A 26,780-nucleotide genomic window follows, 5' to 3' on the forward strand; every position below is an offset into this window, starting at 1 on the left:
AGTAGTCTTTACTACTTATATTTGTTGAGTCATGCAAAAAGTCGATGCAAAAACTCACCATTGTGTATGAGGGAGTATTAGCTGCCAGAATAGTACACGTCCTATGGTTTTCACTATAAGCAGCTCAAGTATTCCAAGTTATCTGATTCACACTACGTTTATGGTCTTACTTTACTTTACTAATGAGTAAAGCCCGTCCTTAGCAGATGAAAGCTCAAAAATGACTACAAAGCATTATCAGTAGTGTCTCTGTCTTCCCAATTACCTGTAATATTTAAATAATGTTTTTACCTACCTATTTTACCTACCAGTATGAGGATCAGTCTTGCAAACCTTTACAGAGTTCATAAGAAGTACCAAAAACCAAGTTAAGCACAAATTTAAGTGATATGCTGATGGCAGAACATCTGTCACACCTCTGCTGGTATCTGATCTTATATTCTGCTCAAACCTGATGTTTAATGTTTGCATACATTTTCAGTGTATTTCAAAACGTTTTCAGCACTCTACCAACTGCAACCACGTATGGTGTCTTTCAGTATGTTATTTCTTTTATACAATATTTTATCAGTTGTGTGGTTCCTTTCTTCCCCGCTAATAATTAATTTCTCTGCTGTTTTGCTGTCTTGAAGCTCCAAGTGTGGCCAGTTTATGACTGTTTAATTTAATATAACTCTATAGACGGGTGCTTACGATTTAATCTGTGAAAAACTCAAGATAAGAAGATCTTCATAATACATTGAATTAAGTGATAGATGGCACAATTCACAAAATGTAATGACCATATGGTGTCTTTTCCTCAACACAAATAGTCTTGCTACCTTCAAAAACAAGGAGACCGATGATCTATTATTGTGAGTTGATCAAAAGCAAGTCCAGCTTTCTGACGCGTACTTTTAACTGTGTAAGTTTCAGCTTTTTACTCCTCAAAGAGTTTACATTCCAAGTACTTAAAAGTTAGTTTCTTTTTTCAAAGTTTACCTCGTCTGACTTTTCTCTTAGGGCTCTTTGAGCAGCTGTGCCTGCACCCAGTGTTTAAACAAGACAAGTTTTTTTTTCTGACAGACTTCTCTTTGCTTTAATCACTATTCATAGTATGAAAGCAGATATCAAAGTGCTGTTTGTCAGACTTATTATACCAGTGTAACAGTGAGGTACAGATGTGCTTTGCTTTCATTATTCAATGTGTGTGTGGTGTGAGTGTGTAGACTGAAGTATTTTTGTTTTAGAATAGCAGCATGGTATTTTTGGCTGGTTATGCTGAACATGTGGCAGTCCTCCTGGAAAGCTGACCTGTCGGTCTGTCTACAAGTTAATGTTCAAGTCCATCAATGCCCATCTGCAACTGCTTCTGTTTTCTCTCCATCTGTTCATCTCACTGCTGCTGACACACACATGCTCACGCACACACGCATCATTCCATCAAGTACCTGGGATATTTGCACCTTTGCATGCTGGTGGCAATTATGGCTTATGGTGCAAGCAGCACAAAAGAATAAATGTTTGATGAGATGTTCGGTAAAAGTCTTGTTAGAATGAGTGAAAAAATTAATCTCACACTCTCCCACCTACCAGCTGCCAAACCACAAGCTCAAGGCAATATGTGAGACAGTGGTTTGCATAAGTTATCACACTTACTATTGCAGGTTGTTTCCATGACCAGGCGTTGTATGAACACACCATCGTATTTGATCAACGTTCTCTTTATATTTATTCATTGTTAATACCTGCATCGTGAGCGGCTTCTCTCTACAGCTGCACCTGTGTGCTTCAACAAATAATGAATAAAAGATTATCTCTTGTTATTCTTTTATTCAAGACTGATGCCTGACCTCACTGTGTGTCATTGCTTTCTTGTTTTTATATGATTAACAAGTTGCAGATGCAGCCGGTTATCCTGCATATCAAGCATAGTCTCAGCAGCTGACTCTTCAGATTTCTTCTCCATCCACGAACACCGAGTGAATATAAATGGATATGAACTTTAGCTGCCTTTCAACATCACATTCTGACATATTGCAGGACCTCCAATGGCACCTCATCCGCTAAAGAAACAACAGTGTATAAACAATGAAATTAAATCAAACTGCAATGAAAATATGTGCATGACATGTGGGAGTTTTATTTAATAAAGCATATTGTCTTCGCTGCAGTACCTTCAGTATTGAAGCAGCGTTAGTAATATTTTTTAACAATGGATCGAATATCTATGTTAAATTTAAGGGGGTCAAATATAGAGCATATTAACATGTATTGTTGTTGTCCCCAGAGAGGCCAATTGCTGTGTACAGTACCTTACCAATCTCAAGCTATGTAGACAAGATGACCAACAAGCTGCTGAAGATAAAGAGCAGGATTTTTGCTTGAAGTTAATAGTGATCGAAAACAAGCCTAAACCTAATTAATACCGGCCTCTTATTCATCAAAGCACCAGAAACTTGAGTAGACATTCATTCCATGTAGTTGCGTAATAACTTTTTAAGATAATGAGGTGCAAGCTTTTCTTTTTATTGTAGTTGATATTTTCAACCCAAATGTGACAAGAAATATCAACAAAATATCAACTGTTTAAACTGGGAAATATATTTATATATTTAATTCTTTTTTTAACTACTGTTTGTCAATAAATTTGCCAGTTTAACTGATTTTGAGATGCTGTCAGACCACCAAACATACACTTAGAACATGACACCTGAACTTGCCACCCTTTGTGACTGATATGCAGAGGGAACCTAAATATTTTCACTTCTTTCTCAAATATTCTCCTAATACTTTCTCCAGGATTTGGTCTGATTATTTGACAAAAAGAATAGAGTAATAATTCAAGCTTTCAACTAAAATATTTTAGCTCAGGTCTTCAGATCAGTATGGTTTAGTGATTAATGGCATTAGAGTACATTTTAGATTGAAACTTTTTCCATTAAAACAGGTCAAGTAAACATAATCAATCAACAGGAATATTTACATTATAATCATTGTGGAACAATGGATTTTGACTCAGCGCAGCGCTCATAGCAGATGGCAGCAGTTTCACTTACTATGGTGCCCATAGTTAAGAGACTAGTTATGAAGCAGCTCAGTATGCAGTTGTCTTATTCAATACTGGCAGCCATTTGTCATGTTAACCTCTATGCAAGGACCTTGAAATTAATAAGCTTAAAATGTAATGACACATAATTGTTATTAAACAACTCCAAGACAACGCATTTTATCTCATTGATGCATTTAGATCAATTTAGACACCACACACCGTCTCTCTGTCTGACATACATGTGTAACTTGTAAGTCAGACTGCAGGTCCATTGCTAGATAAGAAGTTTGTGATGTGGATCTTCATTCCCAGTGGACATAACCTCTGTCCCTCTTTGGACACACCAGGCAGACTTGTTAAGATGCAAAGAGAGCAGGAGCAGTCTGAATGTTCAGTCCAACTCAGAAAGTCAGCTTCTGCGCTGATTGACAGGAGAGGTTGTATTCATGTTTACCCTTATAGAAATACATGAGACTGTAAAAAAAAATAAGTAAATAAATAAGAAGAATACAAATACTGTACTGCAAAATTGCTTGGCAAGTGAATAGCTGGACAGGAGGAAAAAAGAAATGGGAGGCATAATGCATAAATTGATGGACTGATTCAAAAGGATGATGGAATACATAAATGCATCAATATAGAAATTCAATTTTAAAGCCAAATAGAATCTTTTGTCCATGCTGGTTTTCTTTTTAAAGAAGGCAGTGGGAGAAAGTTCCTCTTTAAGCACAGATTACAAACAGATGCAAATCTGAAGATTTGTAGGCTGTTTTTTTTTTTTTTTTTTTTGCTTTAAAATTATTAAATACACTTATAGTTGGAGACAAATGCCTGCTACACGGCTAAATTTTGGGATCTCCAGCCAGTCGGGCTGCTAGTAAAGAGTAGAATTTATCATTGTATCATTATCCAAATACAGCTTGAGGTGAGTGCTAATGAGTTAGTGCATACATTTCTTGCCTTGACAATACCATATATCTTAACTATTCAGAATGTGTGAATATATCAGTCTGTGCCAGACAACAGTAAGAATCGGGTTTGAACTCAGCTTGCAGTTTGCCCTTTTGTGTTTTTCAAAGCCATTTAAAATGTATGAGATGAGTGACGCACCTGCGAAGACTATAATTAATTGCCACACCCTCCTATTTATATTCTACTTTACCCAACGCCTTGGCGCATGTGACGTCGTGGGCGCATACATTAAGGCTGCTGGCACTGTCCAGCTGCGCAAACATGGAACTTTACTACCTGGGGAAAGCAAACCGAACAGTCATCCCGAAGCCGCCACCACTGAATGATGTGTTTCAGGGACACAGTTTTGTGAGACCAATATGTTTGATTGGCAGCTCATTAAACTGAACCGTATCCGGGTTTTGAGCAGCTGATTGAACATACAAGTGATTTTTCAAGTGGGGTACTCTTCCTTCCAGAGCTGACTTTGCTGTTACCTGCACTTGTTCCTGAGCTGAAAAAGTAGCTGTGAATTTTCAAACGCTTTTTAACTGATAAATTCACTATCAAATCTCAGTTTTACCCCGACCAAAGCTTCAATTTTCGAAACACAGCTAGGTTAAGTTGTTCCCAGTGTTTCATATAAAAAAGACAACTGTTCTCAAAATGATTTTATAAGGGAAAAAAACAACAATAGGTTATTATTCAAAAATGTCTTGAATTTCGTTTGTTTTAGAAAATGTGGCCACGAGAACCTCGAGAACCATCTATAAAGCATTATTTAAGGAGGCTGTTTGGTTGCAGTCTTCTGACAGACACGCAGGCAGATATCGGTGCCGTTAGTTTAGCGCAGCTTTAGGACCCAGAGAGGCTGACGCGGCTGCTCCCTGCAGAAGAAGCATGAACAGATTTGAATGCGCTGGTTCTCCACCGCTACCCTAACACCACTGTACATAACGGGCCGGAATTTCTCATTTTCACCCTGAAGGATAAGGTTTATCAAAGGACTCTGCGTTGGTTCCAGTTTCCAATGGTTTATTTCTAGGAAGCAGGATAACCCGCTTCCACTCAAGTCGCTCAGTTACTAGTTGTAGGTTGTCCATGTCCCTGGGTTTTGTTCACAGCTACGTGCACAGCAAATAAAAGTTTTACGGACCAGCCGGCATGGATCACCTCGGCTTTTAAGTGAAACACAGACACACGTGCAGCAGCCCGTCGCGTCATTTTGGAGAGGTAAGTTGAATTTCGCTGTTGTTAGTGAATACTGCTGCGGAAAGTGCGATGACAAGCGCAGTTTGGTGAAAAATGGTGCTCTTTCTGTCGGTGCGGAGGCTTGCTGTGTACTATTGTCTGTGTGATTCATGGAGGCTAGACTGCAGTTCTTCTGACTAAACACATTGCACAGACACACTGGTTTGCTATGCGTAAAACTGGTGCCTTTTGGTAGATCTTTCTTTATAGCGCATAAAACACGATGATCTACTTTTACAGCAAATTTGATGTATTCGGGTACATAAAATTGTGTCGTAAAAATCAACATTTTATTTTAAAGCCATTTCCACAGCTAGTGTCATGTTGTCTTGTGATTTGACAAGTGTGTCTGTTACTTGTCAAAGCACCCTGTTGACTGATGGGCTGTCATACTCCGCCGGCGGAGCTGTCCCTTTTCTGCGGTGCTGAAAGTTTCCCAACTGGCCGCGTGGCTTGTCGCATCACAAGAGAGCAGTGACAGGAATCAAGCAATGTACTCGTGTATTTTTGTTATTTCCAGGGACTGACATTTAGGATTTGAAAGGTAAACGCAACTAAGCTCTTTACCGGTCTACCTGCAGCATGGTTCGTACAGGGTGATGCGTGTAACTCCCACGGCACTGACTTACAGCACTGAAATCTCAACAGGGACTACGGTAAAAAGTGAGAGGAATGGAACAGGCATCATTTGAATGAACACAAAGGGAATTAAAAAAAAGGAATTGTTTTAATTAAACTGAAAAAACGATCTACTTTATGCTATATATTAAGATTTAAAGCATTAAGAGTTATGGTTATGCATTATATAGTCAGTTTTGAACAGTTTTTGGTCTATTTATGGACTTTGCTTGGCTGAAGGCTTGCAGCTATGTGAATTCATATTCACTGTGAGGAGCTCCTGTCTGTGATTGCTGTTATCACTAATCTGAAGCTCTTCACATCTGAGATTTACAATATGGCTGTGAGGATTTCTGTAGACAGGTGGAGTGCCGTTGATGCTGCTGCCATGGCATTGCTTCATACAGTATTTTCTATCTCAGCTCAAGCTCCAGAGCAGACTGCCCTTTGTAATACTGTGTGAGTCTTAATAGTCTTGGCAGCATTTGGCACAGTGGCACTTTACAGACTGATTCACTTTCTCAGAGAGCTGACCAGCGTTTTCTTTTCTATTTCTTTTTCTTTATCTTTTTCCTATTTTTGGTTTTAGTGATGGTGGTGATGAATGGGGCTGGTTGGATTTTAAAACCAATGAATGGCCTTTTCTTTATAATATAAGTCCCTCCTTGAGCATTTTTAAAGGCAAGTAAGAATTTCTGGAACTTCTCTTAAGACTTTTTTTTAAAATGTAAAAGCACACATTATTATTGGAAATAATAAGATTACATATTTCTCATGCAAATTTGACTCTGCTGTTGTAATAATTTTATCAGTCTTTTTATAATACCTATCCCTGCTGTGTTACTGACATTTAATTATGTTATCAATTATTCTTTTGTGTGCATTTAGCATTTGTTACATTACAAAGAATTCATTTTTTCCCAAATCCCATTTTTGCTGTAATCTTATCTCTCCCTCTTCACTGCACTTCCATGTCGGTATATTACCATTTTCTTTGTCATGACAAAGAAAATTATATTACATGCATATTAAACATGCTGAATATTCCATATCACACTGCATCAAATTGATAATAATTAGGTTCAACAATTGAGATCAGGGACAAAACAAAGAATGCGATATTAGGGACTTATTCAAAGAGAATAATAGCAGAATTTAAAATCATTTTATTTGCAGCTTACTCTTGCTTTTGTTTGTTGAATGGGTGACTTTGCCCACTGTGAACTGCTGGTCACACGTCTATGGTTGCTTCAGTAAATCTCTCTAATCCAGAGAGGCGGATCATATATGCCGTCATGGCAAATTTGGGGCTTATCGGCAGACTTGAAATTTTGTGCGTGGCAGTCAGAGCGGGACATGAAGAGATCTCATCTAACAGGATTAGGGATATTTGGAAATAAGACAGCAAAGCAGATAATGAATAAAACATTAATACATTGTGAGTAAAACCAACAACAGTAACTAATAAAATCAGTAAAGATTCTTTGAAAGGTTTTCCTGTCACAAATCTCCAGAATTGCATTGCAATATTTTGATTGTGTTTACAGTCACTTTCACTGTTTATAAAAAGACCCATTCTCACTTATTAGTATTCACTGGTTAAGAAGATTGAAAGATTTCCAAAGAGTACAAGAAGCCATCATTCAAAATTGCAGGTATTTCATGTATTCAAAACATTTCTGCAATAGAAAATGACAAAAAAGAAAAAACCACAACGGTAACCCATTGTTAGGTGAAAATGATAGAGGAAGTAACCATTACTCTTCTTCATCTACTTTCCACCCTGAAGATGTTTGAATACCCTGAGGCTTCTGACGATTGATTTCTATTTTATTGTTTTTATTTTTCATTTCTCTGTCATACCGGATGAAATTGCTGTCCTGCAAGGTTGCTTGATTGAAAAACTCCAGTTCAGTTTAGCTCATCCCCCTCAGAGCCCCGAGGCTGTGGGTCCATCAACGGGGAGATCCCGTTCCCTCTGACACCCGACCTCACATGCAAAAGGTCGAGGGCTGCTCGCTGTCGGCAGGTCTCATCATTCCCCCATGACACGGCCATTATGGTGCCCCCTGGATGGCATGTCAGTCACCTATGGTGGCAAGTCAATTAGTCACGTCTTAAGGGAGTTAGGGTATGTTTGCTTGTTGGATTTTGTCATTCATCTGCACGTGGAGGGCACGCTGGAAAGGGATTACAATTTTCCCATCACAATCAGTTAACTTACTGTAAAACAAATTAAGGACTCACATTTTTATCTTAATTCATCAAATGTTCCTCAAGTAATTGTTAAGAAAACATGTTATAAGACCAAAGTTAAGAATAAATGACTAACAAAAACAACAGAAGGAGAAAAAGATGAAGGCTTTCTAGAAAAGTCAGAAATGGGATGCAGGAGATTGTGATCAAAGTTGTGGTTTAAGGTATCTATGCTTGCCTCTCAAGGAGATTCAGTGTTGTGTGAATCAAACAGAGAATTTGCAGCACCACATGGAGATTTATGCTGTTAAGTACCTGGATGATTGCTTTTTTCTTAAGTCTGTCTTTACTCTGTATGTGTGTATTTTTAACAGAGGTTGCTTGTGTGCAGATGTCTCATGAATTACTCACTTTCTCTTTTTTTCCACTTTTTCATCTTGGTCAAAATACAGGATTCTCAAACCACATCAATATTTTCTTTGAGGAGGGCTATTATAGTTTTTCAGCTTTAATATATTTGTCTTTGCCAGGCCAGCATTTGTATTTATTCTATGAACATACTGTCACAGAAGAGGAATTTGTTCTGTGCCCAAATCTGTAATGTCAAAGCAATGTACAGCTCCGAAAAAGTGTGAAATGGAAACGATAGAAAATGTGGCTGAGAGTGTATTCCATGATTTGTCTCAAGATAACTGTGCATTTGCTGCTCTAAAACTCTGAGTAAAATGGTCCACATAAAGTGTGATCTCGATCAGCAGTAGCTGGCTCTAAGACGCCCTGCCGCACACCTCAGTACAGAAAAAAAGTTTAAAAAAAAGTTTAGCTGCTTGCCACTTAGTATCAAACCAAATGTATTGGGGGTAAGCCTTTGCGATAGACTGCTGTCCTATCCCTGGGTTTGTGTTGTGCAGCTGCTGAAAGCAGCTTCATGCCCCTGCATCAGGTGATAAGCTCCTGGCCCGTCAGCCTCCTCAGCATGAACAAGTTTCCCTACATAGTAAAGCTAACAGAGAAATGTAAATGCTGAGAAAAGCTTTCTGTGAATGCAAAAAAAAAAAAAAAAACCTCACTATTTACTGTCAGCCTCAAGATCCCTAACAAGACATCTGATTTTTAGACAAAAGGTTAAAGTAAAAACAAAATAATTGTATTAATAAAATCCATAATATACTGTGGGTAGAAAGAGAGACAAAAAATGCTCTTTTTTTGTAGTGTTCAGTGGTGGCTTATGTTGTTAAATGTCATGTGGTTTCTGGTGTTGCTTATATTCAAAAGAGTTTAATTGTTAAAATGTTAACAAGTGCTTTGTTAGTTCTTCAGTTTAGAAGTGATGAACAGAAAAGTTGTTGTTCTCTGTTGTTTAACATCAAAAGTCAAAAGGCCACATAAGAGCTTTTTTTCTTCTGTCCAAAAGTACAATAATCAAATTTAAAGATTAAAGTTCGTATTAAGGTAGTACCATTTAAAATGGGATGATATTACCAGTTTTTTAGATTGCTGTTGTCATGACAGCACCCCCTGTTAGTACTTCTAACTAGATTGGCAGATCTGTGCAGTCTGTCAGTGTAATGGCTTACATCTTGGAGTCTACACGGATCTGAGGTCAACACAAACCTACTCCTCACTGTGGGTTTTGACAGCAACTTTCTCATTTTCCATCCTCGTGACTATACCCTTCCAACAGAAACAGGATGCTTCTCCTTTTTATAATCTGGGACAAACGTAAGGGCGCTGGAGTTGCTGACACAGCAGGAGGGAATTAATGCTAATGTTAGAAAGCTAACTTATCCAGGTCTGAATCCTTTCTTCATAGTGAGGGCTAGCTATCAAGAAGTCTACCATGCTGGCTGCTATTTCTGAGAGGAACACGTTCCTAGAATAGCACAAGTCCCCCATATGCTGAAAGTTGGAAATGTCAAATAAGCAGCTATGTGTTGTTGCAACGCTTGAAAACTCACTCTATTACTGCTTAAAGACCATACAGAGGATGTACAGTCAGATACATAGCGCTATGACATTTGCTAACAATACTAGTGCACAAATGTCAGTCAACTGCTGACATTATCCTTCTCAGGAAAATGTACACAATAGTTCTAGTGTCATCTCAGTTTATGTTTTCTTGTGAAGAATTCAAATGAAATGTGAAAAAATAGTTTTAAGTCTTATTCTTCTCCTTCTTTCGTTTCCCAAGGCCTATCATCTGCCTCTGGAAAAAAAAACAACTTTTAAGTGTTACCTTTGAATTACTGCACTTACATATTCAGCTTTTACCCAAGGGTTAGGAATAAGAATTCAGTTTTCTTCCCTGCCATATCTTATATCTTGATTTTTCTCCTCTAGCTCATTGGAGTATGCCTACTTTGCGATAAAACTCAATATTAGTGTCTGGACATCTCCTACATCACTGGCACCCACACTAGCCAGTATCTGGCAGGATATCTGTGGTTTATTATTTTGTGTTTTTTCTTGTTATAATGTGCTGCATTATTTAACAGGTTTTAAAGTCATAAAACAGCTTGGGTCCCAGCGGGAGGCACTGAGCTGTACTTGGGGTGTTTTTTCATTTCTGGGGATTTTTAAAGCGTCTTTTGATTTTGGGGGACTGTCCTGTGCCTGGACACAGTTTGAAATGTGGGGTGGAGGCAGAAAAAGGCTGCTGAATATCACATTTTTTTCTTATCAGAAGGTTGTCCTCCCCCTTTTTTTCCTTTTCTGCCTTTGCTGTACCTTCTTCCTTTCATGTGCCTCTGATATCACGGCCAGCTGCAGTAACTGCTCCACTACTTCTTGGGATGAGAATGCCTCAGTCCCTCAATCTCCATATTACCCAAAGCACGCTTAATGAATAAAGTGCCTTTTACTGTGCGACATTGGACTGGGTGGAGAGCACAAAAACCAAGGCAAGGTCACTTCTGCAGTGTGTTCTTGTTAACTCAAATTCTGAATGCCAGCTGTTATTTGCATGCATTTGTTTGTCTCACGCAGTTTCTTTAAACATAGTGGCCAAGTTTGTGCATACTCAGCAGTGGCTCATTGTTTGATGTCAATACCCAATTCCAAATGGGATGAGAAAGAGTACACAGTTGCCTGGTGTGTATTGTCTGTCAGTGTCTCAGTTGTCTGTGCTGCTCTAAATTTGCAACAAAGTCAAATGTACCCTGTGTATGTGTGCACATTCATTTGCATTATTTGTGTGTAATAACATCCACTCCCAAATATGAATCTGAATAATCAGTTAGCAGTGCAAATGTGCACAGCTTTTTTGTTTTTAATGTGTGCATGTGCCGGCTGAGGTGTATGCAGCCACTGGGATTAGTGGTAACCCATAACGTAGGCCAGGTCATCAGTAAGGAGCACATCATCTTGTCTCAGCTCCCCACAGAGACAAAGGCAGTAGATACCCCCTTTGTAGCAGCTGGGAACAAAGCACTAAATGTGCAGACTTGCATTAATGCAGGTAGATTAAAAAAAGATATATGGATTAATCAGCGCAATAGATATATTGAAATGTTCTCTCTCGTAGCCGACTCCGATCAATGGCCATTATGCTACTTGGATACATGTGTAAAGAGTCCCTTTCTCCCTGTCTGTGTACACATTTTGCAATAGTTTCTTTGCTTAATGATGGGTTGGTGTGGCCCTGTGGACATCGTTTGTCCCCTTTAATTACCTGGAGGTAGAGATTGTTATTCATGGTAAGGGACGGGGGAATAGTTGTCTGTACGCCCCCCCTCCCCGAGGCCTGCTGCTCTGAGCATTGATGTGGGAGGATGTGCAGAAAACAGATGCTACCCCATGATTTCTGAGTGTTTGTACTAATGATGAGCATCACTAGTCTATCTTTCAACCCTTTAATGGAGGTTCAGCTTGATTTAAAGTCTGATTTTATGGATGGAGCAGTAGTTTCTAGTCTTTCTTATAACCAAGGGCTGCGCTGCAGCTTTTAGACAGCGATACTGTATTTCTTTACATTGCCTTGCCCTTTAGAGGTTGATGTAAAGACAGCTTTATATCAGATCTGGCACTGCTTGTTTTTGAGGCAAACCAGCAAATGTGTCCCATTCACTGCGAGCTGTGTCTACTTCGATCTTCTTTCAGCCAGACAGCCATTGATCACTGTTCATTTTAGTGCAATGTGAAAATTAACTTGCAGAGACTCAAAATTATTCTGCGATAGGTAATCAATTACATTTTTCAGCTATATGCCATCTCTTATTGTTAGGCTCAATTGCACTTTGAGAACTCGGTTTGTTGTTGCATGCAAGGATGGAAAGACATTTTGGACTTTAGAGTTGGCTAATACTGCACTGACAGACTCTGATGCCCTTAAATCAACCCCAGGAAACAAATAATGAGAAAACATCAAATTTTGTAGCGTTCCAGCAAATTTGATGATTTCTTGGATTTGGATAGCTGATGTCACTCAGGTTTCCCACATTGAAAAATCCAGTATGCCTCAACATTATTACACCACAATTAGGTAATCTGGACTGAAAATGAGGGTAGCAACTACATCGTCTATTATATACCGCTACAAAACACAGTTTATACCTTTTACCTCTATTTACCTCATTATCTGAATATCATCAACAAGGCTCATTTGGGCATGCCAGTTTTGGATATGAATACTGTTCACTTGAATATTCATATTATTGGCAAGGCTGGTAGATATTTCTTCCTCCTTGTCTTGTTTGTGAGTCTCTATCCCGCTTGTATTTAAGTGTTGGGCTGGATATGTCCCAAAGGCTGGCTCTAATTCCCTGTGGTGTCCATCAGACCCCTGTCCCTCGAAGCTCTGACAGAAGGAGCTATTATTTTCTCATCGCCCTGGTGGCCTATGTCCCCTGGGAGACGCGTCACCACGTGACTGACAGCTCCGTAAACACAGCCCTGGGGTGACTGAGTGAGAGCTCACTGCAGCGACACCAGCGTCCCGCCTCTCTCCCTCTTCCTCTTCCTCTCTCTCTTTCTCCAGACTTCTCATCTCTGTGTGTCTATCTGTCATGACCTGGTCCACCCTCGGCCTCCCTACTCCACCTCTTCACATTACCCTCACCTGACGCTCAGGGTCAGAAGCCACCTGTGTTGAGGCGAGTTTATTGCTAACCTTGCTGCACCCTTTCCACCAGCTGACCATGAAACAACCCCCACCCCAAACGGCCTTATACCTTTGTCATCTATGATATTCAACACATTTTCAATATTTTTAGGTGCACTCTATTAGTTCCTTTAATGCAGTATCATAACAACATGGCACAGATTGCATGGGCTGGTGCAGCTCCACTGTGTATGTGTCAGTAGGTCTAACTCCGATGTAACTAAGACAGATGACTATGTCAAGGTTGTTTCCCCACAGGGCTGGGAGAGTACTTCTCCTCCCAAGCTGCTCCGCTCCCTCCACTTTTCAGGTTTCACTGGGGCCTCACAGCTTATTGTAATGACCTGATGTAGATTCAGAATCAGCAGCCCGGGACATCCATCTACATCAGGGTGCAGGAGACAGGAATACTCTCCAAGTCTGTCTGCGAGCTTGGGTGTGTGTGTGTGTGTGTGTGTGTGTGTGTGTGTGTGTTTATGTATGTTCCTTCATGTCTGTTCACATAAGAACAGCGTTTTTGTCCCTGAACTAGGTCTAGGAGATATGGGCATAAAATTCCTACTGGAGTTTTTACACTGAATGGTGCTAGATGGTATTTTCCACAGAGTGGGCTAGCTGTTCATTTGCAAGTCAAAGCATTATGTGAGATGTCAGAAGCACATCTATTACAACCAAAAACTGTGATTTAGGGGGAAAAAAAGTGATGACATACTTAAAAGCAGTCAGGAGCCAATGCACAGTTTTGAGAAACTTAATAAGATCATTTTTCATATGCTGTTATAATATTTTAAATGTAACTGTTTCACTGGGTATACTGATTTTACTCAGTTGGGGGTTTTACCCAGCAGTCAAACATTATTTTCCAACAGAGGACTCAAAGCTGTTAAGTCGCTTTCTTCAAAGCCACCAGACTCCATTGACAAGAATAGTAATTTCACCTAGAAGAACATGGGAGTTGCTCATCTACAGATGTCTCAATCCATTAGTTTGAGGTATTGTGAGCCTTTTTGGAAGGGTTCATTTTGATCCACCTAATGTGTTCTAGCACCAGAGTTGCACAGCGCAAGATAAGCATACTTTCGCTTTGACTAGCGTGAAAATGAGCTATTTTCTTTATTAAGTTATTCAGTCTCTTGCTCTTCTCAGTTACCACTTACACCACCCGAATGCAACAATGGCTTCTTGTTTTGGTCGTAAAACTTTTAAGTTCTTCTTTTAATATTTGTTGGAGACATTTATGGTATTGTGAACATATAATGTTTAGCTACTGAGTATGCCCGAATGCCTCAATCCAAGAGTAAATGCAGTTGGGTATTTTAGAGGACACTTTCTATGCGCTAGGCTTTTGTGCTGCATTACCTTTTACTGCTAAAACTGAATGTCAAATATCTGCCAATTTTAAGAAAAAGACTGTAGTTCAGCAGAGTACTATTTTATTATTCATCATGAATTTTGAATCAGCTGCTGCAGCCGGACGCAACTGATATTCTATTTAATGTTATCTATTAAACATTAAACAATAATTAGTTTTTGGCATCTCCCATTGCATAGGTTATGAATGTTTTTACCCTGAAAGTTTATAAACATTTTCTAGCTATGATTTAAGTGATGATTTATCCTTTTAAGAAGTTTAGCATTCACACGTGACTTCTGACTTCTTCTTATCACTTTATCTTTACCAGACTTAAATTTTTTAATTCTGAAACTTCAATGTCACATTTAGCATGGCTATCACTTTTACACCGCTCCCTGGAAGTTCTGTTCCAACCTGTCTGCTCTATGATTTTACAACAAACCTATAACTTGTGCAAAGGGCAAACAGTTAATTCTTTTTTATATCCAAATTTCAAGTGAAGGATCATCTCTGGTGAAGAATGACATGTCTCCAGCTTTGACTGAGCAATTTTCTGTAGTTTTTTATTTGAAGAGTCCACAGTTTCCTAGCCTAAAGGCAACACGTCAGGTGAGGAGCAAAACCAGAAGCATGCTCAATTTATTTTATTTTTTTAAAAGATTCATCAGGTTGTACACTGTGAATTCGTCCCCGAAGGTAAGACTGGCAGAGCTGACTTGTACAATAACATACTGTGGTGCCTGAGGGAGAACATTCAGAGGAAACGATCAGAACAGCAGTGCGTCCCATCTCATGCCAGCTCAGAATGCACTGAAAATGCATTTTTTGCTCTTGAATTTTTTGCTCAAACAAACACAATCTTTCCTGAGCACCTGGACCACTCGCCAGATTTGGCAGCCCCACAGCCTCGCCCACTTCCTGAAAATCAGAATCATGTTGAAAGATTGCTGTTTTGGTACACTGGAGAGGATCCAATGCCCATTGCAGAAGGACAAGTTCAAGGGGACAAAAATAAAAAAAACTCAGTGAAAACAGTAACCAAGCGCATGAGACAACTGATCGCCAACAGCAAAATCTAAATCAGGTAAGGTTTTATATTTTTATGGTTCTGTTCTCAGAACATTTCGATCACATCTTTTATATAACTCTCCTCATCCAAAATTTAAGGACATTGTTCAGTCAAGATTCCCCAAACTATATTTCACATTCTTTATGCCAGGCTTCTATAAAGCATATTATAAATGTTCTTTTAATAAATAGTCATAATTGTAAGGTAGGTTAGAGCAGGCAGTATTTCACCAAAGTGTAAATATTTTATTACCTTCTTTTTTCAGATTAAGTCTGGGAGATGATAGTGTAGTGTTTAAAAGTCATGTTTGATGCTTTAACTACCTGCACTGTTTCCACTACACTGGAACATTTACAATGATGTAAGTCCATTGTTCCTATAGGAAATAAATATATAAGTTAATAGAGAGTCGAGCCATAAAATAAAGAGACACTCAACCCCTGCCCTTTCTCTGCAAATCTTTTTTTTTTCAGCTCCACATCTCAAAACCGTCTCGCACCTATTGGCCAATTGCCCTCCTTGCCTGCAGTTACATAAATACATTCTAAATGAGTAATTTTATGAGTAAGCCTGTTTTGGCAGATAAACATGTTTGTTCTTAGCATTTAATGCCAGAAACAACTAGCCTGATTCTGTCTGAAGATAACAAAAGAAATACACATGCAATACGTACTAAACAGAACTTATGTCCAATATATTAGATACAACTGACATGAAGGCAATTGTAACTTGTAACAAACCTTGGCACAGATGTCTACTTCAGGCTACAGTTAACATAGGCTCACCAAAATTGGGCAACAGAAGATTGAAAAATGCTGCCTGATCTGATGCGTCTCAATTTCTGGTGCCACATCCCACTGGTAGGGTCAGACTTTGGTGTAAGCAGCATGAAAGAATGGATTCACGCTGCCTTGTACCAATGTTTCTTCCTCAGCTTGTAATGAGTGGGGGATATTTTCTTGGCAGACTTTGGGCCCCACGAGTACCAAATGAGCATCATTTAAACACCACAACCTACCTGAGTATTGTTGCGGAATATTGTCCATCCCTTTATGACAGCACTGTACCCATCAACTCGTGGCTGCTTCCAGCTACATAATGTGCCATGTCACAAAAGGTGGTCCAAACCAATACTTACAAGGTGAGGTGTAACTAATATATTTCCCCACTGTCTAAGATTAGCAGCTGGCAACCAATTTAAATTTAATGTGTGGGACCTGGTTTTAGAAAGATGGCTTGCTGATAGAAAGGGGGGAAAACTTGTTCATTTGTTGATGACATTGTGGAGTTAAGTGAAGATTATTTTTTTTGTATTGTTACGTATTTTTTAATTCATCAGGAAGCATGCACTTTCTGCAGGAGACAATTTTAAAGAGTCTCATATTTCCCACTTTTCATTCAGTTTAATTCATCTTTTTTTTTTAAACAAAGTGCCAAATCATGAGTCATCTTCTGGCACTTTATAGAATAACATTAACACAATAATTCACCCTTGAGCAGGGACTTGAAGACAGTGTACCTCAAACAGTTTGGGTTAGGAAAGAATAGGGGGAAAAAACACATGAACAATGAGAGCTAAATCGCTTTGTGTGACAGAGAAAGAAGATTTAAGGACTGACTGTTTAGATCACAACCATAGTCAGTATATGTTTAACACCCCAGATCTGAGGCGATATTGATCTTCCCAATTACCTTCAGAAAGAAAACTTTTAAAAAAGTTGACCAAGAAAGAGTTTTTACAACTTTTAAAAACCCATGTTCTGTCCATATCGTAATTCTCTCTTGACAGCCTATTAATGGAACTTGAGATGCATTTTAAATGAATTCTTTTGATGTCTCTGTCCTTGTATGCACTCAAATGATAAAATACACTGGAGATGTAGGTGTGTGCCAGCATGTGTTTCTGTAGGTGTGTGATTTAGTAGAGCAGGTGATACCTACACTTGAGAGGACGAGGCTAATACTAACAAGGGCAACATCTAAAGAGCTTGTGTTTTTAGCACTTTCAGATTTAATACCCTGCCCTATCAACAAATTAACACTGGCACTTTTCTTTCAAATTTAAAGTACCATCCGTAACAAAGCAGGCCTGCTAACACTGCAATACTCTTATAAGAGACTTTATGTTAATGCAGCTTTGCAGAGCATGTAAGTGCAAAGTGAACTCTGCGTAGTGGGAAAGTCAATGAATATTCAGCTCAGTCTTCTTTCTATTTGGCTGCCACTGTAAAGATAAATGAAGAGGCATGAATCTGATTTTGTCAGTTATTTTCATAACCTGACTCTAAGGTAGGACTCTGTAATTGCCAGTTTGATTTACCTGGCAGTGTCACTTTGTGGAGAAAAAGACAAAAAGTTTGAAACAGAAAAAGCACATTTTGACAAAAGAAGAGTCTGTTAAGCATTTCCCTGAGCACATTACATTTACCAGATGCTTGTGGAAAAACCTCCAAAACAAGAGAAACAAAGTTTTTGTCCACTTTGACCCTCTGTTTTAATTGGCTAAGGGAAAAGGAAGCTGGGATCACTGCCTGTCAGTGTGTGAATACTCTAATTAACTAGAACCTTGGAGCATTGTAATCTCTGGATTTTGGAGTATCATAATGCATTAACTTTAATTAAGCTTGTGAGCTACGTGAGCTAATTAGATGAATGTGCTTATTTGTAATCTGGATAATATGAATACATTTTACACAAACTGAAATCAGTCAGTCTTGCTAATTACAGTGTGTGTGTGATAGCTCTAATTGGGTACTGTGTGCCTGCCTGTCAACGATACACTCTCTGTTGTTACTATCTGTGCACCCGGCTTAGGCTAATGTGTTGAAATCCTCATGGAGAGATGATGTGCTCGGCTGAAGGCTGACAGTCCCAAGGAGAAAGGCTCACCATGTCGGAGCCTTGTTGAACCACGTACATGTTCAGGACCACTGCTCCTGTCTGTCAGCAACAAGGCAGTGCAAACCCACTGTGTTCTCATTATCTACCTGATTTTTTCCTCTCTTTCCTGCTCTGTGGCAGTCGTTGCAGCTGCTGCTGTTTATCCCTGTGTAGTTTTCATGTCTCATATCACACATTTGATCTTTGTCTGCTGTTTGCTGGAGCGTGAAAGTCTACCACTATGAATTCTCAGGGCCAGTGGTTTGAATGTTGAAAGGGGAGGAAAGAACTGTATCCATTTCACAGCTGGTCCATTTTCATGATGGATTTACAGTATCAGTTTCTTGAGATCGGTGCCCTCTTGTAATCATTATGACTTATAAACATTAGAATCATTATAAGCTCTCTTTTGCCTTCAAAACTGCTTTAATTCTCCATCGGAAGCCATCAGAATATGGGTTCACTATGATCATTGAGGGATGGGTGGTCAGTTGTCACTAGGACTAAGGAATCAAAATGTGCCAAAAATATCCCTCATATTGTTATACCATTAACTCCAGCTTTAGCCTTTTATAGACGGTAGGACGTGTCCATACTTTTATGTCTTTTACACCAGATTCAGACCCTGTGATCAAAATGTGGCACTATAAATGGAGTCTTGTCAGAACAGGAAACACTTTTCCAATCTTCTATTGCCCAATTTGTGGGGAAGCACATTTAAATTGTATTCTCATTTTCCTGGGCTTAGCTGGCAGGAATGGCGCCTGGTGTGGTTGGTGTAGCCCAGCTGTTTCAAGGTTTGTGCTGCTGGGGTTTTTTATGTAATTCATTTAACCTTTATTTATATGGGTAGTCCCATTGTGACTCAATGTCAATGTCAGAGATGCTTTTCTGCACACTCTGTTTGCAACAAGTGTTACTGTTGTCTTCCCAGATTGTTGTCTTAAAGTCACTTAAATCATCTTTCTCCCCCAACATTCTGCCCTTTACTGTGATAAGCTGACTGGATGAATGTAAGGTTCCATAGCACCATGTTTTGTCTTTATGTAATCTTTTAATAAAATATATACTCGACTGTTCAAGCTATAATTTGCATGGAATCTTCTGACTGTATTCTGTGACAACGGTGTGTGGATAATATGTTGCTGTAAATGAATCTGTGATTATCTTTATTGTCTGTCAAAAGCCAAGCAAACTACTGTTACCCTGTATCGTCATTAGAGACCTTTTATAAAGGCAAATTAAAAACCTACAAAGACCTACAAAAGTTTGTGTAGCTCGATTTATTTCAGATTTCCATAATATGCTCAGTTTTTAATTCAGCAGATCATCGTACTCAAGTTTACATCCCTAAAACCACTGCTGCCATGTGATTGGATAAACATAGAAACTGACAGTAATGAAGTATAAATACTTTCTTACTTTAAGTAGAATTTTCAGTATCTATACTTGAATATTTGCTTTTTTCACAACTTTTAACTTTTATTATCTACATTTTAACACAAATTTAGGTACTTTCTCAGTACTAATTTCTGTACTTACATTTTCATAACATGCTTATTGTCTTAGCTGTAATTCAAATTAAACTGGTTTGGAGCTAAATGGAGGCAAAACTAAAACATGAAATGCATTGGTGTATCCATTACTGCTAAATGCACATTAAGCGATGAAAATGGCAAAGATAATTCATGCATCATTGCACTATACTCTGAGGATAGACTGTGCCAGAATGATCTGGAACAACGTTTTTGGTGGAGGAGTCGCAGTATTTCAGCATCTAGGTAGCACTACAGAGAAAAAGCCAGTGTAAAGAGAGTAACTTTCTTTTAAGTGGCAGGCAATTTCAAAGGCAACATTTTGAAATGCTTAGAAAATTTAATCAAACACGCAAATTGTTTCCATGCAGTTTGTCACATGTGTCTGCCAGCTAAAGATACAGCTGCTGTATTTCTCAGGGAGAGAAAGGAATGTGAGATAGCTTTACTCAGAGATGGAGAAGGATGAAAGAAAACAGGAGAGGAAGAAGAGAGATAGGGACTGCTCAGTGACATTAAATAAAAGATTATAAAGCTTGCTAAGAATTGCCTTATTTATCCGAGAATGTTATTGAATTTATGATGTGTTGCTGAAGTAAGATTTTTATTTCTTTTTTTTTTTTCATATTGTGAAAAGTCCTGCAAAACAAACTGAACTATGCTATTTGGTTGACTGGCAGTGCTGCGACGTTTAAGACAGGATATAATGATTAATTTGCAAACTTTTGGTGAAGTTTACAGTAATGCACAATGTTCCACTGGTGTGAAGTGATGTTAGGGTTACACTGAGTAGCAAATTAGTTATGATGACTGCACACCATCTACTTATAGGTTGTTACATTTAGTTGGCTAACACAAAGAGCAGCAGCACAGCTCAGCTCCAACTCTGGAGAGTTAGGATTCCCACACCTGCCAAATCCTACCTTAACTGTATAGGTGTAAGTCACCTATTTAAAATCTAGGTCCCAGCAAAGAGAGATTTAAAAAAAAATCCCTTTGTTTCTCTTCCTGTGTTCTATGAAACAGATGTTCAAGATGAGTACATATGCTAGAATTATGATTTAAGTTTACAAAATAAAATTGCATAGCAGGCAGAGGGTGTCCTTCAAAGAGCTACTTTTTACTGAACTGGAGAATAAACTAGAATAATAAGTATAATAAGTATAGTATAATTAGAAGCATAAATTCTTCTTTTTCTGCTCTGGGGTGGGATTCAGTTACATATAATACAATGCTGATACAATATTCTGCTCAGAATAATGACAATAACAGGGCAGGACATTTTTATACCATACCCCATATACAACAGTCATCTAAGATTTATCAAATATGTAAGAGAAAAAAATACCCTAAACGTGCATGAATTGTGTATTGTATTATTTATTGTCATTAAATTGACACATAATTTAGTTAATTTGCTGTCTGATTTGTCTTATTCTGGGTTTCTTCTTCTCTTAGTTAGTTAGTTACTTTATGTTTACCTCATTCATTTGATAATAGAGATAAGGAATAGTGACTCTGGTAAGTCGAATACTGAGAATATTTAATTGTAATTACAAATATATTAAATTTCAACAATAATAGTAATAAATAATAACAGTGTAATGACAACATATCATAACAGAAACCTGTAGAACAGCGGTCCCCAACCTTTTTTGCATCACGGACCGCTTTATGCGCGACAATATTTTCACGGACCGGCCTTTAAGGTATCGCGGATAAATACAACAAAATAAAACTAGTACCGGTACCGAAAAAAAGAAGATTTATTCACAACACACGTGAAAAGACCCAGGAAAACCGAGTTAATGATTAAAAACGATAACAAAATAACGCTGAAAACCGATAAAAACCCTGAAAACCATACAGTTCAGACCTGAGCCTCAACTCTCGCGGCCCGGTACCACACGACTCACGGACCGGTACAGGTCCGACGCCCGGGGGTTGGGGACCGCCGCTGTAGAAGATACTGCTGTATCATTATTTTGTCCGACACTTACTAAGCATACATTCCATAACTGCTCCTCCTACGCTTTATCAAGTCATTTGATAAATGCTTCTTATTCTTCAATTTTATTTATTTCTTTTGCTCAGTAAAACATTATAAAGTTTTCTTAACAGTTTGATAAATACAGGCCTAGAGCAGTATTGCAAAATGGAGTCCATAAAGCTGTATTAGAGATTGCTGTGTTGTATACAAGAACCCTATTTATTTTCAGGATTAACTGTCTTACATCATACTGTTATGACAAAAAGCTTAACTAGGTCTGTAAAGATAAATGATACATGATAATTCACTACAGAGGCAGCAAGAGTTATGTTAGCTAATAAATGAGAAAGAGAACATGTAGCATGGAGGAAACAGAAGAAAATGTGCCTGTGGCCCAATTTCAAACAGACGCCTGGAGTCATGTTGTCTTCAGTCTGCCTTCGTGGTTCTGTATTCTGTTTATTCAGCTTGAGGCATTCTCTGACAGCTGTGCTGAAATGAGCTCTGTAAAGTTAGAAACAGACCTCTGAAGTTAAAAAAAAAAAGTAGTCTTACACAACCACCATTGTGACACTTCTTACACCATACAACCCCACAGGGAACTGCAGCCCGGTTTCAATCAGGCATCACAGTGAATAGATGAATAGGAAAAACAAGGTGTTACTATGATCTGTACACAAACTGTAAATGCAGTATATGTCCAGACATTATAAACTGTCAAAGAACCCCCCCTCCCCCCGGAAGCCTTATCTATTTATAGGTTATTACACAGAGCGGGTTGAGATTCATAAGGGCATATGGAAGGCAGAAGGAGATTGTCAGCCACTGTCACTTACAGTAAATGAAACCTCTGCTACTCCCGTCCTCCAGAAAGTGCATCTGAAACACACTATTAACTTTCCCATTGCTGATGTCACTTTTTATTGCCCCTTGGTTTCAGGTTTTTCTGAGTTGGCAGGCTCTGCTGCACTCCTTTCCAAACCCAGATAGATGCTTGTGACAGAGCATAGAAATACAGCAATGATGGAGATATTATTCTGAGGATTTAATTTGCCAGAGTGGGTTGGGAAAGTGCACCCTCATGATGATTAATGCAAAAAGCCCTGTGCTCTGCTTTAGGAAAACCATCCACTGTCTAGCTTTTGTCTATAAAATCTCTGAGATTTTATTAACACACATTTTTCAACCGTGTTTAGCCTGGAATTGAAAAGTAAGCTTAGTGCAGTTGTAAACATGCCTGTGTGACATTTTAATCAGTTTTATCTGTATATTTCTATATCTAACAGTTTGTTTCTGTGCCTGTCATATGGTGGATGTGACAGATGTTAAATCTGAGAGTGTTTGGTGAGAGGTTAATTACAAATCTGTATGCAGTATGTGGGAACTGGTTGTGAATTAAATTGGAAAATGCCTGCAGCTCATCTTCATCCAGCTGATATCCAATGTAGGTGAGTCTGAGTAATGAGATGGACCAGTTTGTGGGATGAAGACCATCAATTAATCAATTTTAGTTTCTGACAGAAAATATAGTTAGGGATGATTAATAGCAACTATTAATAAGATATTGTTAATGACCAGAGGTCTGCGACTCTACCGTGAGTGCTTAAACCGGCCATCAAGGGACTCTGTGTTGCTTTGCATGTGGCAGAGGGTAAAACGTGTGCTGCTTTTGTGCGGGGCATAATAGAGAATGGCATTTGAACATACGCTTGCCGCATTGTGCACGCATAATTAACATTGCATAATCTACCTGCTTACATAGCAACTTTTGTAATTAGAGTTATGATTGCAGCAGGATAATGACAGCGATTCTGCAGCCGATAATGACTGTTGTGCTCTTGGCAGTTGCTGCATTGTTTGTGTAGCAGACTTCTGACATATGGGACACAAAAGGACACAATAGCCAGGCTGACTGCTTTTGTTCCCACCCAGGCAGACCCAATCACTGCAGACAAATTGCGCTGTAAGTCGTCCAAATGATGCTGACCCTGGGAAAATGGTTCAGACACATAAGAACGGGCCCATAATGCGAAAACCTTGGCTACTTTAAGCTTGTGGACACTGAACCTGAGCACAGAACCTATAGCTCCCTGGTGCTTTCTGACTTCAATAATACTGTTTCACTGAGAGACATTTCTCACCGAGTAACAGCTTTTGCAATCTCCCAATCATGGTCTTAAGTCACTCAAAGGGAATAAAGTTAAGTTTGTATTAACTAAAGGCCTGTTTTATTGATATTAGAAAACAAATGTATGTTTTCTGTTTACAGAAAGAAGCACTTTGCCCAACTTTTTAAAATATGTCCACATGGAGTAATAGGACTAAATAGGATTGGATGTTTTTATGGTAATACTACTTCGAAAAAATCAAAGAACCACCCATCTGTATCCTGAAATAATGGAATTGTCCTTTAAAGAAATGGTGGAGCCTTTATTCAAATAAATTAAGAGTTGTCAAAGATGGCATCTTGATAGCAGGCACTTAGGCCTGTGGCATCACTCGCTGTGCAGTCAATGGGGACAGGTCCATAGTGCAGGCTAAGGACTAATCCATCATCACTAGTGAAGGGGCTGGGGGCCGTGCGCTTGGCTTCTCACTCCAGGAAATAATAAGCTTTTAATTTTTGAAAGATCACATTCATGAGAAGACAGGTCACTATAAGGAAGCCAAGTTACCAAGCTCATCTCCGGAGAGATACTGGAGTGGCTTCAGCTCTGATTTGAGTTTTATTTTTTCTTCTATCTGCATCAACTTCCCGGTTCTAGACAAAGAGATGCCTATTAAATTGGATCTGCTTATTGTCTAATTTTTCTTTACCAGAATAAAAACCTCTATCTAGGCTAGTAGCGTCCACCATTAAAACAAATCCAAATGATCATTCACTACATGACATACAGTAGCAATGAACAGAAAGTGGGACAGTGAAGACGGGTCTCTCCCGGTGGAATGGATGGAGCATATGCTATTATGTAAGTCAACTGCAGGGCGTCTTAATGGCTGCAGATTTGTTTCTCGTCCCTGAATGTTGCCACTGTCTGCACTGTGGTTCCCACAGCAGTGTGGAAGATTGGTAGCAGGTCTTGGAGGAGCATGAGAGATATGATTTACACAAAGAGGGAAGGACAGTTCAGCCACGTGTCATCCACCCTCCTTACCGATCACTTTCCACCACCCAGGCAGGTTAATCCTTTTATTGTAATGAAGTGAAGGAGCATAATGTAAATGTGAGATCCTTAATCCAGTGTTGGCATTTTTATGAGAAAGGAGAAGACATGGTGACACAGAGAACGGAGTGCATGAGAGGCACAGGGACTATTCATCAAAATACAGTGCTGACATGGCACAGCATGAGAAACCACACCTAATGAGATTTGCAGGTGTATGTACAGAAGAAGCAAATCCCCTTAATGGTATTGATGACCACTGCACATGTAATGTAAATGTATTCTTTTTTTACTCATTCATTGTAACCTGTTCCGATACAGTAGGTTTTATCAGTTTATGCACATTTCACCAAATCAGAAATGGACTGCTATGAACTGAAGCTCATTGTTCATTAAAGTGTGATTCCCATGCTCTTTTGTTTGGGTCACTATTGTTGTACCAGTTACTGTACATATGAGTCTTTTTATATATATATATATATATATATATATATATATATATATATATAGCACATGGCGCACTAATCCTTAACTCTGGAATCTGAAGCTAAGAAAAAATGTAGTCGATGAACCGCTAAAGCAGTTTTTTTATTATAGAGCAGGAAAAAGCACAGAACAAATAGCAAACCTTAGAAGATTTATTTAATACTTATAATACTGTTTGACCTACTCTCAGATCTGTTTGACCATTTCCAGATGTGCCAAAATATTCAGAGAAAGTGATAAAAGAAAAGAAAATATGATTTCTTTAAATAGTGAGGAATAAATTTCAGAAATACATCTACATCTACAGTCAATATTTCATGCAAAAAGGCATTTCTATCTATTTTATTTCTAACTGCTGAAGCTATAGCAGTCTGAGTTAACAAACCCTGTGGATATTTTTGTCCCAGTGGTGGGTAATTGTTATTGCTGTGTTCTAAAAAACAAACCTGCATGTGACTATCATCTTTCTGGTCCTGCAAGGCAAAGAAACATGGAAGAAACAAAGGTACCGATTTAATCCTAAAAATACCTTAATGTTGGAAAATATCCAGTTTTATTTGGCTAACTTTCAGCAATATTCCACTCACACTCAGCTAAGATGAGGCTGTGAAGGGCATCGGATGCATTTCAGAAGCAGGGTCAGTGGCAAATAGAAATACTCATTAATACCGGAGAGGCCAGGATCTATAATGGAACTGTTAACCCTGTGGTTAAAGACTAAGAGCTTTCTGATCAAAGTCACCAAGATAATATTGCTTGTCAGTATTTGAAATTTTAGGTTCTCTTCAAACTGGGGACAAATGGTGACCAGATATTTAAAACAGCGGTAGCATATCAGCAGTGTTTGTTTGTAAGAAAGACGGCAAAGAAGCACGTTGGTAGAGTATTTAGCAATAAACTTTATTCTGGATAGAAAATAACAAGAAAACGTCAGATTTAAATATTAACTATTAAATTGACTGGCTCTTAAATGGCACCTTTCTACTCTACCTGAGTACTCAAAGTGCTTTATACAACATGCCATTCATACAAGCACTTTTTTCTGACATTTTTCTAACATTCACACACATTCAGATGCCAATGAATGCACTGGTGTTAGTACTTTGCCAAGGATACTTGACATGCAGACTAGAGCAGCCAGAGATCGAACCATCAAC

The 26,780-nt window shown here is 38.7% G+C and overlaps 1 protein-coding gene across 3 annotated transcripts in view; it reads left to right on the forward strand.

Moving 5' to 3' along the window:
• Nucleotides 1-4,727: 4,727 nt before the first annotated feature.
• robo1 (roundabout, axon guidance receptor, homolog 1 (Drosophila)) overlaps nt 4,728-26,780 on the forward strand; it is a 229,592-nt gene continuing 207,539 nt past the window's right edge. For 2 of the 3 annotated variants that reach the window (XM_085184211.1, XM_085184212.1), the window contains exon 1: nt 4,728-5,215. The gene's annotated coding sequence lies outside the window, so the exon portion shown is untranslated. The remainder of the gene's footprint in view (nt 5,216-26,780) is intronic. The other variant, XM_085184214.1, reaches the window with a different exon arrangement.

This window comes from Neolamprologus multifasciatus, chromosome 14, assembly GCF_963576455.1.
Source record: "Neolamprologus multifasciatus chromosome 14, fNeoMul1.2, whole genome shotgun sequence".
NCBI classification, from domain to species: Eukaryota; Metazoa; Chordata; class Actinopteri; order Cichliformes; family Cichlidae; genus Neolamprologus; species Neolamprologus multifasciatus.